Source organism: Labrus bergylta, chromosome 13 (assembly GCF_963930695.1).
Source record: "Labrus bergylta chromosome 13, fLabBer1.1, whole genome shotgun sequence".
NCBI lineage: Eukaryota > Metazoa > Chordata > Actinopteri > Labriformes > Labridae > Labrus > Labrus bergylta.
In genome coordinates, this window is record NC_089207.1 from 12,176,250 (window position 1) to 12,193,268 (window position 17,019).

Genomic DNA, 17,019 nt, shown 5'->3' on the forward strand with positions numbered 1-17,019 from the left:
ATTACACCATTGAATGAAAGCCAGCAACAACGTGTTTGTTTCTTTCTTCTATATTTCTCCCCTTACAGTACGCTGTACAGGGGTGTAACATTATCTCGAGAAACTTTACAAAAAGCAGGTAAAATACCTTACTCTTTGTCTGTTAACATTACAAAAGAGCAGGTAAAAAGACCATACTCATTGTTCTGGCAGGCCGTCAACCAACGATCTTGAGGAGCCTAAGAGAGCTCAAGAGCTCTCAGGAAAGTAGGTGGTTAGTGACTGAGATTTACAGATAGATACATGCAGTAATATGATGTACTGTATGTGCACAGAGAGAGAGAGAGAGAGAGAGAGAGAGAGAGAGAGAGAGAGAGAGAGGAGCTCAAGGTGCCAGTTCCCCCGGTAGTCTAAGCCTATAGCAGCATAACTAGGAGCTGCCCTAACTATAAGACTTATCAAAAAGGAAAGTTTTAAGTCTATTTTTAAAAATACAGACTGTGTCTGCCTCCCGGACCCCGGCTGGAAGGCAGTTCCAGAGGAGAGGAGCCCGATAACTGAAGGCTTTACCCCCCATAGTACACTTAGAGACTGTAGGTACCACCAGCAGGCCTGCATTCTGGGACCGCAACGCTCTCGAGGGACAGTACGGCACTAGTAGCTCCTTAAGATAAGATGGTGCCTGGCCATTTAGAGCTTTGTAAGTGAGAAGAAGGATCTTGAATTCTATTCTAGACTGTATAGGGAGCCAGTGCAGAGAAGCCAACACAGGAGTGATGTGGTCCCTTTTCCTAGTTCTGGTCAGTACACGAGCTGCAGCGTTCTGGACCAGTTGAAGAGTCTTTAGAGACTTGCCAGAGCACCCTGACAAAAGAGAGTTACAATAATCCAATCTGGAGGTAACAAATGCATGAACTAGTTTTTCTGCATCATTTTGCGAGAGGATATTCCTGATCTTGGATATATTACGAAGGTGAAAATAGGCTGTTCTTGAAATTTGCCTGATGTGAGGACATATCTTGATCAAATAGAACTCCTAGATTCCTAACAGTGGTGCTAGATGCCAGGCTGATGTCATTGAGGGATGATACCCCTGAATTTGAACACAGCTTTTGTGTGTGTGTGGTGTCCCAGCTTCCTGGTTTTTCATTGCTTACTCACACCTGACTTTCATCCCTGTACTAACTCTGCAGTACATCTACCCCTGCTTGACATCTCAGTCCCTGCAGACACACTCAATGTGTTGCAGTCAGGTTCGCAGGCTGGTGTGAGGTGATCCTTGAACATAAAAATAACCCGACAAAGAGAACATCGGCTCACTTCATGCACAATGGTTTATGATGAGCCGGGGATACTTGGTGTGCTCCAGAATCTGCAGTTTCCCCAAAGAGAATAAAAGCTATCACTCAGCACGAGCAGATGAAGGCTTGTTCTAAACAGTGTGTGAGCGACGCACAAAGGGACTTGCAAAGGGCTTTCCCAATGTTCTTGTGCGGCGATGTGTTTACACAAAGTTTAACTCAACTTGTCCGATGATCAACTACCACTGACAAGGGAGCTTTCTGTGTGTAAATACATGAACAGTATCATTTTCGTTGCAAAACTCTCTTTTGTGGAAATAGTGAAAACGGGCCGTTAAACACAGCACACATTCCCTCAAAGTGAAATCCTCTTTTCTGCAGTGTTTATAGAGGCAGAACATTTTGATTTATTGGGCCTTTCTCTAGAACACAGAGACGACATGATGCTTTAACGAAAGAGATCATCCTTCATTGGTTTAAAAAAATTCAACCGTAATGTTATCCAAACCCTGAACAAGAACATTCAAACGCCCCTCCCTGCACAAACATTGTCAGAAAGAATCAGAGTAACCTTCTCTTAACTTAATGGGATTGTTGGAGCGACGCTCTTGAAAACCAAAAACTGCTCCCGAGGGGGGAAAGCTTGTTTGAAAGCTAATGGAAAATACTCTTCTACCCAGACACTCAAAATCTGCACGAGTGTCTCCCTTTTTTTTCCTCGCTCATACACGAGGAGAAAGAGACAGTCTGTTACAGTCTGTTACCCCAAATATCTGATTTAGAAAGACAATAACCGCAGCGTAAACACACACACACACACACACACACACACACACACACACACACACACACAAAGAGACAGAGCGGAGACAGCGAATACAATCACAAATCTACTCTACAGTCTTGACAGATAACTATTTGCATAAAGCATCCAATCTGGTCTGGTAAGATGTGACCACAAGAAAAATATACATCACAATTATGCTGTAACGGCCATGATTTATTGTACGTGATGGGTCCAGAGAAAGTCTTTGTGCAGAGCTGCTGGACAGACGGAGTCTTAGGAGACCTGTTTTTGGTAGGAAGACCATAATTGCCTTGAATTGGACCTTGCGCAAAAGCAGCCTGCGACAGTGTGCTGAGAAAGCATTAAAGTGTGTGAATGTGTGTGTTTGGGTGTTTTTTGTACATGCATGCATGAATGCGCCTGAGCGTGCATGTGTGTGTGTGTGTGTGTGTGTGTGTGTGTGTGTGTGTGTGTGTGTGTGTGTGTGTGTGTGTGTGTGTGTGTGTGTTTTGTTGCAATCTCCTGACTTGATGAAGTGGGTCCAGCGAGCCAAAGCATTGCAGAGAGTTCAGAGTCATCAGCGAGGATCCGAGTGAGACAGCGAGCGACCGCAGGTTTGGTCAGGCTTGGGTCAGGGCAGGGTCCGAGGGGAACGGCTATATTAAGTCACTGAGTTTGTTTCAGGGAATGTTTTTAGGGGAAGGAGCTGACCCGTGTTTTTGGGTTCATTGTACTGTAAGTTGTTTGTGTTTTTCTTTTCTTTTTTGTCGCTCTGAGACCTTTTTTTTTTTTTTTTTTTTTTCTTGGACTGCTGCAAATCATCCTGATGTTTGGAAATGTTATCAGGCTTCTGTACGAGAGCATTTGTTGCAGTTTTCAATCTTTCTGAATCATTTTGTTTCACCACAGAAACTGGGCATATTGTTTCCCCACAGAGGTTTTTCATCTTCCATTAATTCTTCATAATGTGTAGCTTGATCTGGAATGTTTCTCCCGCTGCCACACCGCCGTTACGCAGGGATAAATTTGTCTCATTTCTACACGAGATGACAAACCTGTTATTCATCATTATTTTACATGAACTTTTTCGTTACATTTATCGAGCAATATTTAAGTTGCATCCCATCATTTGGGCCCACAGATGTAATCTCTCTGAATACACAATGTGTCAGTACAACAAGAGCTCATGTTCACATTCACAGCCCCGTGGGATTTTCCCAAACTTCTTTTCCAGACTCGGGGACAACTCTTGTTCCTCATGCACAGTAGGTAAAATGCCCTTCATCCATTCATGAGGAGGACCTCCAGTGTTGTCCTAACCTCCCATTACACACCATCAATCTGTCAGCGACACAGCCTTGTTACTGTAAGGTCTGCTCCACTTGAAACAAGCCTCTAATTATCCTCCCAGTTGACTCCCACTGGACCACATGCTGTACGCTGCACTAACCAGCCCCACTGACTGCACTGTAGGTCTGCAAAACGCACACTGCAGATTGCAGATTGTGTCATCCCTCACAGTGTGTGTGTGTGTGTGTGGGTCAGTTCCCAAACCTCCTCCCCAACATGATAACAAGCTGACGACGAAGCTGTAAAATACAAAAAGACACACCATCCATGACTCAACGTACACTGATTTAAAATGTAATATGAATATGTCGTCTGAAAAAGTGAAAACTCATTCATATCCAGGGAGAACATGCACCCTGAAAACATGAGTCTAGATCTCCTCGACCACAGGGAAACAATCTGGCTTGCATTGTGTTCAGATCTCACAAAAGGTGTAAATACTAAACACGCCTCGCGCCACAAGTTACACAACCTCGCATCCCATTGGCTAACTGTCCTCCGGGAGTGATGGTCAAGTTTTTGCGGCTTCCGGTGTAGCCAGTGGTTGTTTATAAAGAACTTTTGGCCAAGACTTCCTCTTCTGTGCCTTTGTTTACAGCCCGACTAGCAACTTGAGAAGTGAGAATGGAGTTGCTGTAGTGACCTGAAATCTAAGAGGGGATAAGTAGAAGCACTTGCATGCAAGTTTCTGTTTATAGCCTAAAAATAAAGCTAAGTTGTTGCTAGATGAACAGCGATGGCTTCCAGGTTTGCCACACAGTGTTCCGCCATATTTGATTTTCATGCAGCTTGTTTTCATGGATGTAGTCAATGCCCTGCAATGTCGATGACGCTATTAGGACTACAAGTCAGAACACTTCATGCATATATTCTTTATTTTTTGCAGAATCTGTACACAGAATAGAAGGTAACTAGCTCTATCGAGGCTGAGCGTGCTGAAGGAGGTCAGGACACAGATGGCCACAGGCAGAATTACAATTTACTGTGGTTAAAATGACTTAATTGCAGATATACTGTAAATTGGTTGTCAGCAGGGATTAGTGCGTTTAGTCGATTTAATATTTAAAAATACTCACGCTCGCTAGTAGGCACCGGATTTCCTAGTCAGTTAAAGTCAGGGTTGGTAATTTTCTTCAGATCCACTTTTTAAGATTCTGGTTGAAATTGTCTTTAGGTCCTGACAGAAATTAATAACTCTGAAAAAAATAGAAAGAAAAAAGAAAATCCATCATCTGTATCAGTTGTAAGCCTGTAAAAACTTCAACCAATGTCTGCCACGAGGTACCAATCTGATGAACCAATCACACACCTCCCTGTCTCCCTGCTCGTTCTCTACCTCTTGTGTGCTCTAGCCCACACTCAAAGAGCGTCACTGATGACTTTAAGAGTTTATACTGTGAGTTTACTTCCCGCTGAATGAGACATGAGACGACGTAGTTTCTACACAATGCAAAAGATGAGCTGAGGTCCACTTCTGGAGCAACAGTGCTGGTTCATGTAAGTGAGGGGGCGTGGCTTTTGAGGAAACACAGAGGGGAGGGGGTGGGGCCTGTAGACGGAGCACTGAGGGAATGCTACTTTCAAAATCATGCTAGTTTTCAAAATTTACTAACCCTGCCTTTAAGCAAGTTAAGGGGGGGCTGCTCTCCCAGCTCTCCTACCTGGATGTAAATAAGCAAAGTGAATGCATAGCATCTCGTAGGAGCAGCGCTGTTTGGCAGTATGTTAATCCAGAAAATGGAGATAAAGTTGTGTGTATGGCCGTGTCAGGTTAAACTGGAATATCAACCGGAGCCATGTGTAATTAGATTTAACATGAGCATGAGCCACACTCGCCAAACCAAATTTCATCATTTACCTGCTGACAGTTTTAAATAAATTGTGCTAAATTTTTGGCTGTTTTCTTATCTTTATTCAGTGAAACAGAATTCAAATGTCTGTTTAACCGACTAGGAAATTAGTCGACTCAACAGCGAACATACCTAGGTGGTGATTAAGTAATAAACTCCAAAAGTTTTGTCTGGGTTCAGGGATGACGGATATGAACCTGAAAACTCTCCCTCTTTACCCTCTTTTTTTTTTTTTACTTTGTCTTTGTGGGTCTAAAGACGGTTGGGATTAAAAAAAGTTGCCCTGAAATAATTAGTGGTTTCAGTCATTATCGTCCCACTGTGAGTGTGTTGGTGTGTGTGTGTGTGTGTTGGTGTGTGTGTGTTTGTTTGTGTCTGAGTGTAAGCAATGAAACAGAAACGGGGCACCGGGCAAACCATCCTGTGGGTGGAGGAAACTTAGACCCGATCCGATGATGACATTCAGTTTGGTCGCTCTGTTGACAGTTGCTAAGCTAGAGAGCTGTTATTTTGGCTTTTCTGCATGTGGTGTAAATTACCCGAACACGTGTTACTCCGATATCATGACCTGTGTGTGTGTGTGTGTGTGTGTGGTTGGAGATGTGTTGCAGCCTGTCTTTGTGTGTGTGTGTGTGTGTGTGTGTGTGTGTGTGTGTGTGTGAACCCAGCCGCCTTTCACCTCAGCCTCACCTCGGTATCTGCAGCTGAACTTGTAACCTGCAGTAATGCAGTGGATTAGAGAGCAGGCTGCCATTACAAACACTGAGTCATGTTCATTAGAGCTGAATGGATGTGCAGATCAGTCTGAGGTCAGGGCAGCGGCCATTTAAAAAACACCATTTGACAGGCCGACTCCCCTGTCACAGGCCTGTTATTCTTGATCCACACACATGCTGTTTGTGGGCTCTGTGACTGACGTTTCTACAACTTTCATTTCATCCCAATTAGAGCAGAAACTCTCATTTTTATATCCGCTGGTCACTTTTTTTTATTTCTTACGGATTTGCAGAGCAATTGAAATGCTGTAAAATCTTGTCACGGCCTTGGCCTGAGCAAGTGTGAGAGTTGCATCCAAGGAAAGCCTAAACAGACGAGTGTATATAATCTTATCGCGTTGCGTTTTTCTAGGATGTCAGGGAGTAATGAATTAGGCCATAAATCATCATTACAGGGTAATATGTGTGCTCTGACCCCGGCTCTGTCTGTGTAATGGATGCTGGATGTAACACAAGCTGCTAAACGTGGACCACACAGGAAACTAGTGAGGATGCAGGAGCCAAAATCTCTGCATAGCTTTGCGTCGGATTGCGTCCAAACATGAGCGTCTTTGTGTGCATTTTGAAGTTAATTTAGTGTTTCTGTGTCATGAAGAATTTCCGGCTCTTGTGTGAATGTTTTCTTTGTTTTGTTTGCTTCCTCTGAAGATTTATGGATTTTTCTTTTTTGTGTGATAAAGGGCGAGGCAAGGAAATGATCTCTATAGGAAATTGCAATAATACACTTTGTACATTTTAACTCAATCCGGCCGACCTTTGCCAGATTTTGTGTGTTTCCAAAGAATCTGAGTACTCTAACAACTCTGACATCTAACTTTGTAACGCGTTAAACCCAACACTGTTTATGACAAACGTCAGTATGGATAAATATTAAAGTGTGCCCCTTTTTTTGCTTCATCGCCTACACTCCATGCCAGCAGCTGAGTGTGTGGGAACTCGGAGAACATGTGCGAGTAAAACGCCGCTGTCAGCGCTATCGTTCAGCAGTCTGAGGCCTTCAGTGCCCTCCTCCTGGAGCCAAATTTCCCTCAGGAAGCAAAGTGACTCAGTTGTGGTTTGACATTGTTTGTGAGTGCGCATGGTGTGTGAGCGAGCGAGAGCTAGAGAGAGAGAGTGTCTGCGTATGCTACATGTTCACATGTCCATTTCAGCATGTGTGTGTTAGGGGATTACATTGTCATGCTTTCCTCGGGTCAGCCTGAGGTTTACCGGTGTCCTGAAATATATGGACCTCTCCTTCCTCACAGTAGGAAATGTTTTATGACGGTTAGCTCAGACATTTCGCCGCAACGCCCCGTAATGTAAAGTCTAAGAGGACGCAGGGTGCTATGAAAACCAGAAAGCACCCAGACTGTCAAAGGCCAAAGTCAGCAGACTGCACCAAGGCTTTACACGTCGCAGATATACTTGAATTAATCTGAGATCTATTTTCTTGTTTCCTGCACGGGGGGAAAGCTAACGATGCAGATAGTTTTGGTGAGTTTGGAAATATCCCTTAGTGAGATTTCTGTCACCACCCCCGATACAATGGAGGTGACTGGAATCCTGCTTGTGGTGTTCAACGTGTTGAAAAATCACAATTGGAAATCTTAACATCTATTTCTAGAAGGAATGTCTCAGCTGTCCAGGAAAATCCACAGACCTCACCGTGAACAGTTTTCATTGGAACCCCTTTGGACTAAAGAAATAGTCCCAGTGCAGAGCTGCCCAGTGAGGTCTGTGGAGTGCCCAGTTTAACCAGGACATTGTTTCTAAAGACACGTTGCTGCACATTTTTAAAAGTCACTGTGTCAATTCTCAGAGTGCCAAAAATGAAGTTTTCTTCACGTCTAATGCGGAGGTGCCTGACATTTTAAGACAATGTTTTTGTTGTTTTAAACCAGGCAGTAAAGAAAGTAGATGCACATATCTTAGTTGTGATTTTGCAAACTTGGACCTTTATCCAGGCTGAGTCATGTCACCAACTGGGTCTGTTTTTGTTTGGACCGGAGAAGGTAGGCGGTTTTAAGGCACCCCCACACGGCCGTTTTGGATGCCCCTCGGGTTGTCTGACATGAGAGCAGTTATCAGGTCAAACCAGCAGGTGTTGCAGCGATGGAAGCGGGCAAGAGAACTGGTTCAGATAGAAGTGATTGTACTCGACCTAAAAAGCCTCTGCATGTTTCTAATAAGCTCCACGAGCAGAAACGTGCTCAAGCTAGGATAAATATTGGAGATGCTTTTGAAAAATGGAGAGAGGTTAGAACGCAGAAAGGTTTACAGACCGATGCAGAGCTGGCTAAACACTGAAGCTTCAGTGTCCACCACATGGTGACCTGCGTGAGCATCAACTCTAGAGAGAAGGGGGCGGGGGGGAGACAGCTCTCTACAATGTTTAGAATCTGGACTGCAGTACCCATTTTAAACACTATGTGGCAGAGTAAAATACTGCTCTTTTAAGTTTTTATGTAATAAGGGAAATGGAAATCTTGGCTGAAAGTCTTTTGTCACCAGGCTACACCAAAGATTGGCAGTTACTCTCGGATGCTAAATCGACTTCTACAATAGCAGATTAATTTGTCCCATGCTGACAGTCTTTACTATTATGGACACATTGTACATTTTAAACCTTGAAAAACACGAAACACAAAATGTTTGTCATCTTTTCTCGGCTTGCACATCTGACTGATGCAAAGAAGAATTCAGTTTGTCTTTTACATTTCTCTTCATGCATGATCCTCTCAGGCCACATACCAGATACTGTAGGCTGTAAAAACAAGATGGATGTTATTTCCAACACATTAAGATGCTTTATGTTCTTCAGACCAACATTTAATAATCTCCAGAGCTCCATGGCTGTGTGTGAATGTCTGCGAGTATCTGAAGTGGACATGTTTTTTTTTCACCCAGAAATTTTCGGGTGTGTGTGTGTGTGTGTGTGTGTGTGTGTGTGTGTGTGTGTGTGTGTGTGTGTGTGTGTGTGTGTGTGTGTGTGTGTGTGTGTGTGTGTAAGACTACAGTATGAGATGAGCTCACTCTGTTTGTGAACCACCCTCTGGGAATCCCCCGACTCACAACAGTTTGTGGGCCTCTGGACCCGTATACATGAGTGGGTGTGCATGTGATCATGTAGCCAACGTTCATCCTCATGGGGACTCCTCGTCTTTGGATGCTAAACACTGGGTGGTCCTGTGACAATCGCTTGAAGAAAAAGGTCGAAGTAAAGCTTGTTAAGTTGCCTCTAATACATCAAACCTCAGAGTAATTCTCTAAACAGGCTAAATGTTTGTGTTAGAAGTAGAGTGGGAGAAGCTCAGCTGGGATGGTTTTTGCAGCTGTGAGGCCTGGCAGTCATGCGTGTAGGTAATAAATGCATGTCCAAGCCTTTGAGTTTATTCAAATAAATTATCCTTTTTATTTGATCTCACTGGAGTCCGTTTATCTCACACCGATGCACGCACACACCTAGTGGCTATCAGGAGGAAACGGAAGACCTGTGAGGTGGGTATTAGCATGAGTGAAAAGGCGGCTCTTCCTGTGATTCATGTTCAAGAAAAACAGTTTACCATCCTGATGACCACACAGGAAGGGATCGGTATCCCTCACTTTACCTCCGTGTGTAAAACCTGTTTATTTTGTTAAGTTTGGGTGTTTTGCAGGCAGGAAAAAAAAAAAAAAAAACCTTCCCACTTTGAAAGCCTGGGAAAGAATCCGTCTCCTCCTGCACCTGCCAGCTCCTTCTCCTCTCCTGCTGCATAACGTTTCCTCTTCTCTTTAGTCTGTGTGTGCAAAAAGTACCACACCAAGAGATCACAAATATGTGCACTTTTACAGTACGAACAGCGCAAAGTAGGTCATTTGTGTCAGGGCCTTCCAAGATGACTCATCACATTTGTTTTTCTTTATCTGGCACAGCTGTGGTTGAGGTATGGTTGGACTGAAGCTTCATGGTTAAAGTTTCATAAACACTGCTGTCACGGTTAAAGGAAAATACCTTTGACTAATAAAATGATTTGCTCATTAGACAAATCTTGTTGTTTTTTAAAACATTGGACCAGAGATGAACTCTAACAAGGACAGGTGTAGAGGGCTGGTGTAGCCGATCGAACCTTAAACTGATTTTAATTCAGCCATTTTGGGGGAAAACAAGCTGGGAATTTAGACCGTATAGGTGTGGACTTCCAGTCTTGAAAAATGAAGCCGATGCTGAAGTTCAAAATCCTGCAGTTCGTCGAGTGTCCACTAGAGGCTGTCTGCAGGAACACTGGAAGTCACATACACACCACAGACGAATTAACATGTTTACAGCCTGGTACAAAAAAACAAATAGGTCTGATAAGTTCATGTCTCGATCGTCACACACTGTACAGGTGGTGAGTTTTTTTTTACAATTCATCTGTTGTGATTTTATGAACGATATTTGTTCGGCGCATCCCTAACATGATTGATAGGTGGGCTTGATGTAACGGTTTGTCAGGAGGCTTAAAACCCGTAGATTAGTCCCATGTTCCGCCCTCTACACGCCCACATTCAACCATAAACGGTCAATGCAAAGCAGCTCGTGAATGAAAATACATACAAACGAGGGGGCAGAGCAAAGGTTTCCAGCGCTGGATCGCGGGCAAACCCGGAAGTTTAGACGAAGAAACAAAACTTTCTGATTCAGAAACAAAGGGACTTGTTAATGAAGTGAAGGATAGAATGGACATATCGGTAGTTTGCTGCAGCAGGAGGATCACGAACTTAAGAAAAATCAAAAAACAGCCACCGTTCATCATTACGCACGAGTATATCTGCAATGTTTACAGGACTCCCACTGATTTCTTCATATATTGGCAGAGGACACGTCAGTCAGCGGTGTCCCTCACTCTGTGATAATATTAATCAAAGGTTTGATTAACGAACGAAAACTTTTAATTGTTGGCCACATTTTTTCTAGGGAAACTGATAAGATAATATATATGGCTTAATGATCGTGTCAGAGAGGCCCCGACTTAATGTCCACACTTGAATTATTCACAGAATAAATAGGTGCAGCTGATGAAGATGTGCTGAGTAACGAGAAGGTGAAATGTGTGAAGCCATCGCCGTGTCTCTGCGCTCTGTGCGTCTTGACGCAGTCATCCTTATTAAAACTAAAAATCACACTTGATGATAAATGCACAATATTGAAAGATATTAATGAAAACTGGTGGCGCTATGTTTTTTTGTTTAAGTCTACATCGGTGATTACATTAGTGTACAGTCCGGTCCGGTATAATTTCAATTTCAATTTCAATATATTTTATATGCCTGGGTCAGAGTTTGCTTACCGGTGCGCACATTTTACCGTCAGGTTTGTTTGTACAGATCACAAACTTTGCGTGGGAAAGGGCATATGCCAGTTTCAGACCCCGTTTTGTGCGTAAGCAACGGTTATAAATGAGACCCCTGGCCTCTTAGTGAAGTAATTAAAGCATAACTAAAGTCGGGTGACCATACCTCCTGATTTCAGCATCCTGTTTTCAATCTCTGTGTCCCCACAAACATCTGTAGAACACTAACATGTCCTGGTTTGGTTTAAACCAACCAAAACAGTCCACTGTGCTTGCAACACTTATTTACTCGGACTATGATGATGAAAAAACTTGTGGAAAGACAAATCTCGAGTCATGGGATTAGTCCACCGCTGTTTTTTCAAAATATGGGGTCTCATCCAGAGGTCGGCCTGTTTTGGAGTTCAGATGAGAACACTGTATGCGTCATTATGTAAATCACAATTACAATAATAAACATCTAAGGTCTGACTCTCACTTGGAACTTTTGACTTTCAAGAGTTTTTTTTTAATCCTCGACAGATTTATTGATCTTTTGAAGATTACTCCTCTTCCGTGTGATCTTCCTCCCACGGGTTAGTCAGCCCTGACAATGAAATGATTTATTACACCTCGAGAAGGTGAGCGCATGAACACGTTCACACAGCATTGACAGAGGAAAAACAAATAAAGACGGTAGTTAACTAAGAAACCTGTCTCATGTAAAAACATGAACATGTGTTTTGTTTTTCTCTCTATGAAATGTATTATTATAACACAGCTAAATATAAATATGTATCCTTATGCCCCGTGTCAAACTAGACCGGCTCTACCAACTGAGCCACAGCCGCCCTTGTGAGGCCTTAAAAGCTTATACTTCTCTGTGACCCGTGTAGGAAATGACACTTGCTGAATGCAGAGTCTCCAAAATCAATATGGGAGGCAGAGCCTTCAAATTCTAGGCTTCTACTTTGTTACCATCAGCCAGTCCTGGTCTGGGAGTCAGACGTGAGCGCTACTTTTTAGAGAATGCTTAACACTTTCTTAGACTTCACTTTGAGCTGGCTTGGGTTTGTTGTACTGCTATAGGCTTAGACTTAGACCAGGGGATTTTAAACCATAAGCGTCTCTATCTGTTTTCATTTGTGTCCCATTTTTCCATACCAGTTACTACAACTGGAGTTGTTGTGCTTTCTCTTCCTACAGGGTTCTGTTGTTTCTGTTAGCTGACCACTTCCACCCCAGATCTAAACAATACTCCCACTACTACTGCCAAAAGTACGAGTCATATTTCCAATTTTATTATAGTTATCATTTCAGTAATTTTTATATTTTTCTGTTTAAAGGAAGTATTATTTTTCCACTGTTTCCCAGTGATTGCTTTCCTCCTGATGAAATGCCGAGTTATTATCTGCATATCTTCATTTCACTTTTATTCATGTTACTGTCAGTGTGTGCTCTCTCTTTCCGATGCCGGAGCACGGCACATAAATTTGCCACAGAAAAGATGGAGCGGGTCAGGAAGTCAGACACAGAAAAAACATTAAAACAAACTCTGTTTGACGGTTCAGAAAAATGACCGTATGCGTGTTTGTTGATTTGTTTTAAATTGTTTTATACCACATACATGGCGTTATCATTTCCATGTATTTTTCTGTTTTTTCATTGGCCACTGTAGCCCAGTTCTTGCTTTTAGTGGAAACGATGATGACATAGAGAGTTCAGACTAGATCACCTCCATTTGTAAAGTGTCATGAGATAACTAGTTGTGATTTGGCGCTTTCTAAATAGAAAGTGAACGATTGATGTTAACTGCCAGAGGTCTCAGCAAGTTGGACCTCAGAGCAGCTGAGTGAATCTTTCTACCTCATTAACTCTGGAGTCTTACATGTTGCTTTCCGTGATTCTGGCGAGAGTGTGAACAGTCCTGATGTCTCTGGAGCTGAAGTCACGCTCTTCGTGTGCCCATCCATCCATCCCAGCATCCTCCCTAACCTAACAAGTCACGCTACGCTCTCTTTTTCACTCATCATAGTTGTTTTCAGCTGTCTTAACAAATGACTAATGTTGCCCAGTGTTAAACAGACAATAATTCTCTGCTGCAAACACATGGCGAGGAATGCAACTACCCGATTCTCGCTCTCAGATCTTATGTTAAACAACCTGCGCAGCCAAATGTAAGCCTTTACAAGAAGAAGATTGGCAAAGCTGTCTAAAGTTCCGTTCTTTCTGCAGAAGTAACATTTCCCTTTTCTTTCTTTTTTTTTTAAATCCAGAAGAACCTGGGGGATGTACCACAAAAGCAAGATTTAATGGTGAGCCAAAAGTCAGAGTTTTCTGTGTCATAAAGCTGTCTCTCTGGGGCGCTGGGTGCACAGTGGGGGGAAACCCCACGTATGGAGGCTGTGGTCCCCCAAGCGGGTGGCCCTGGTTCGAATCCCACCTGTGGCTCCTTTCCCGCATGTCATTCCCTGATTTCTGACTCTATCCACTGTCCTATCGCTCCAATAAAGGCACAACAAAACGCCCAAAAAATAAATCTTTATAAAGCTGTCTCTCTCTCTTTTAACCTGACTAACCAGGTTTAAAAAGTTCAGAGTTAAGGTTTAAAATCTGTTGGCGTTGTAGATCTTAAGATGGAGGAATGTTGATGTGGACAATTTTGGAATCTGAGACGAAGAAGCGAAACTTTATTGATCTCTTGAGGGGAAATTCAATTTTACACTCTGTTATTGAACATGCTACACACACATAGGCTGAAACACACACAAATGCAAAAACAGGATCCTGTGGACATGCACTGATGGAGAGATGTCAGAGTGAGGGGGGCTGCACACAGTGAGCACTGCTGAGCATGGGGGGGGGGGGGGGGGGGGGGGGTGGTATCTTTCTCAAGGGCATCTCGGCAGTGATCAGGAAGCACCTCTCTCGCTACCAGACTAATTTCCAGGCTTGGTCCGCACCAGGACTTGGAACGGGCGACCCTCTGGTTCCCAACCCAAGTACCTACAAGACTGAGCTACTGCCACGCCCATCGATCATAATATTACAATATTCCCATAGAGGGAAGTAGTGCAGTTACAGTATCACATAGCCTTCTGTAGGCCCATGCACCAGCACCTGCCTCTCTCCTCTCTACATGTTTGTTAAAAGCTTGAAGCAGAAAGCCAGAGTTAACAAATAAAGTTCATAACCTGATATCTCTTCAGTCTGCTTTGTCCAGATAGCGTACTCAAAGAGAGCCTCGCTACGTCGAGCTCGCTTCGTGGTACTCCCCTCTGCTTCTAGGAACAGAGCACAGATCTGCTGCACTCGGTCCCAGAAGTGTTTCCATCCGAGCTGATTGAGATCAACACAGCCGGAGGAGACTTCATACGATACTTTCCCACTCCATTGTCTCATCGGCTCACAGATGTGTACAGAAGAGTATTGATTAGGCGTCAGCAGTGGTGTGGCCCCACCTCTCATCATAAACACTACCCACCCACACACACACATACACGCACAGCGCCGGTTTACTTCGAGGTTTTTCCCCTTAACTTGATACTGATACTCAAAAAGTCGCCCACGTTTTGCGTAACGCACTCTGTGTTACGGTGTTTGTGAGAGCTGCACATCATGACCTCATTACTCCTCACCCGGCGTTAACCCTTGTTTTACTTTACTTTAAATTCAGATAGACAAAACAAGCTTTACTTCTCCCAACCCAATGTGTTGCATAATTTGAAAACATGTCAGTATTATTCAGAATTTGTACTCTGACTTATTTCTTTTGGTGTATAATAATATGAACTAATCCCTCCATTATCTATGACGCTTTTCCTCTTAGGGGTCACCAGTCACCAACGATTAAAGCTGTGGTTCTCAAGTAGTTTCTCTCTCATTCTCAGGTGCCTGACTTCACTGGGAGCAGCACAGCTGTGTGTAATCTGGTCATTACACACCTGCTGAGAGCTCCTCGTCAGCAATTTATTTGAGTCAAGGGCTTGAAGCATGCTGTTCTCAGAGCGTCACTTTATATTAAACCTCAGACTAGTGATCTTTTTTGTGCTTTGGTTCTGTCTCCATGGTGATCACTTTCTTTCATGCTACACTTTTAGGTTCGTCAGTGTCATGATTCAGTCTTTAGTTTGTATTTCAAAGTTTAGGTTTCCTTGTGGTTCTTTTTCCTAGTGTTGATTGTTTCCTAGTTTAGCCTTCAGTGTTTCCTATTCTCTTTTGTGAGTTCTTCTCCTTGTGTCTCTCTGTGTTCTAATGTGTTTTGTTACATTCTTGAGTTCTCTGTGTTTCATGATTTAGATTATAGTGGTCCTCAGTGTTTCTTGTCATGTGTTTTCTCCCTGCCTCTTTGTGTTTCCCTCCAGTCTTGATTGCCCTGATTGTCTTCACCTGTGTCATTTGTCTCACCTGTTTGAGTACCCTGGTCTATTTAGTCTCAGTGTTCCTTCCCTCTTGTCAGTTCATTGTTGTTTCCCATGTCATATGACAGACCTCGGCTTACCTGTGTTTCAGGTATTCTCCTGTGCTTTTTGACTTCTAGTTTTTGGCTTTAAAAAGTATGTTTTTGTTTGCCTGTGGCCTTTTTGTTTATTATAATTCTGCACGTGGGTCCAGTTCCTTGTTTTTTCCCCTGAATGTGACACTTCAGTGAAGAACTATAAGCATACCTACTCCTGTGTCTCTGAGTTTGCTTCCTCTGACAGTCAGTGTTTGACCTGCAATCGATTGCATTCAGCCAGTTTAGAAAAGACAAAATGGTAGAACAAATGACTGTAAGCGTGGGAAGTGGCACACCTTGTTCTCGTTAATCATAACTTCAAAAGACTCGCTTTAGCTTGATATATTCACTGAAGGCACGGGGAGACAACCAGCCTGGCTTTCTCCAAATGTGTAAATTGTAAAAGTTTCAAATTGGGACCAGATCAGGATTTTTAATATTTAAATCTCCCAAATAATTTCCTTAATTTTGCCTAAAAAACTCCTTTATCCCAATTGAAGGTGAAATACGGCACCGCAGTGAACAACAAAACGATGTCAATCATCCTTTATACGAAACTAATCATCCTTTATTTTTAGTGTTCAATTCTCGCGTTTAGTCAAAATGCCATCCAAAGGAACAATAATTATGACGAATTTGAAGTGTTCAAATGAAGAAGTCGGTACAAGAAAATTAAGAGATTTCTAATCGAAGTAGGCAGATAAAGAGTGTAAGAGTTTAAGAGATGAACTGATGATGAACTCCTCCTGACAATGAGTTTCTTGTCGACTTCCAGAGGGGAGACGTTTGTTGGATTACATCAGCAGTTTCACTCCTTGTATGACTTCATGCAGATGTAGAAGGGGATTTCTTGTCCCCCCATGTTGAGAGCACCACCCTTTTGTTCTCTGTTTCCTCTGTCAGGTGATAACATCTCGGACGTCCAGCTCAGCGATATAATGAGGCCGACATTCACAGCTCAGACGGCAGCTGTGTGCCCGCTGCCCACCTGGAAACCCCACCCAGTTATAAATAAAACACTGACGAGGAAGAAAGAGTTCGACAAGGCTGCTAGAACAACTCTAACAGGGATCCAGAGTTGTTTCATGGAAGGCCCCTGAAGCTTTAGTGACTTTGAAGTGAATCCAAACACAAGAGGAAAACACTTTTTGGATTATCATCGTCTATTGTCCTGCAGAGCTCCGCTCCAGCTTCATCACATGCGA